This window comes from Cornus florida, unplaced genomic scaffold (assembly GCF_030987335.1).
Source record: "Cornus florida cultivar Cherokee Brave unplaced genomic scaffold, ASM3098733v1 CherokeeBrave_3.0.0_Hap2_Chr07, whole genome shotgun sequence".
Lineage (NCBI taxonomy): Eukaryota > Viridiplantae > Streptophyta > Magnoliopsida > Cornales > Cornaceae > Cornus > Cornus florida.
The window spans coordinates 13,464,541-13,466,077 of NW_026775577.1; positions in this window are offsets into that span (position 1 = coordinate 13,464,541).

Below are 1,537 nucleotides of genomic sequence, written 5' to 3' on the forward strand. Positions count from 1 at the left end.
GATTTGAGCAAATCGTTCTATTTGGTTAACACTTGTTACAATTATTTAAATCAAAAAGTGTTGAGAAGAAGATTAAAAAGTGTTGATAACAAAATTAAAAAGTGTTGAGTTAGAGATTAAAAAGTGTTGAGAATAAGATTAAAAGTTGTTGAGAACAAGATTAAAAAGTGTTTAGAAGAAGATTAAAAGTGTTGAGAATAAGATTTAAGGTGTTGAGAACAAGATTAAAAAGTTGTTGAGAATAAGATTAAAAGTTGTTGAGAACAAGATTAAAAGTTGTTGAGAAGAAGATTAAAAAGTGTTGAGAAGAAGATTAAAAGTGTTGAGAAGAAGATTAAAAGTGTTGAGAATAATATTTAAGGTGTTGAGAATAAGATTAAAAAGTGTTGAGTTAGAGATTAAAAAGTGTTGAGAACAAGATTAAAAGTTTTGAGAACAAGATTAAAAAGTGTTGAGAACAAGATTAAAAGTTGTTGAGAAGAAGATTAAATGTTGTTGAGAACAAGATTAAAAAGTGTTGAGAATAAGATTAAAAGTGTTGAGAACAAGATTAAAAAGTGTTGAGCTAGAGATTAAAAAGTGTTGAGAACAAGATTAAAAATTATTGAGAACAAGATTAAAAAGTGTTGAGAACAAAATCAAAGGTGTTGAGAATAAGATTAAATTAAAGGTGTTGAGAATAAGATTAAAAGGTGTTGAGAATAAGATTTAAGGTGTTAAAAATAAGATTAAAATGTGTTGAGAATAAGATTAAAAGATGTTGAGTTAGAAATTAAAAAGTGTTGAGCTAGAGATTAAAAGTGTTGAAAAATATATTTAAGGTATTGAGAATAAGATTATAAGGTGTTGAGAACAAGATTAAAAGGTGTTGAGCTAGAGATTAAAATTGTTGATAACAAGATTAAAAGGTATATTAGACAATTAATTGTATGTATATGGGTTTATGAATTTAAAATTTCTCACATATTTTAAGACTTGCCAAAACTGCCTTGATTACTCTTTACAATGGGCGGAGATTCCATCAAAAGTAATACATTCAAATGAACTAAAAACTGAAAATTCATCACATTGAAAAGTGCTTCCATACAATATCAATATTCAGTTACATCAGTTAGTTCCCATTCCATCTAAAGTAACACATTCAAATGAACTAAAAACTGAAAATTCATCACATTGAAATTTTGCAACCATTAACAATAATGAGTGCAATACTAAGAAAATGATTTTGACTTAAAAGAGGAGAACAGCAGCAGGTCATCCCATAGAAGTCCAAGTGCAGATCTTAATTCCAAAACATCTAATCAATGAAGGTATGATCTCAAAAACCTGCAAATCAATACAGAAAATTAAATAAATTTTCTTAACATAAATCAGAAATACAGATTAAAAAAAAATATCCTTAAGTTTTGGAATATGGTCCTTTCTTTTTCTGTACCATCACTAACAAACCCTTACGCAAAGTGCCGCTTTCCTCTTCTGCTATCCACTTATATCTTCTTGGGTTTATATAGTCATTGTGTTTTAAAATTTTAATTTT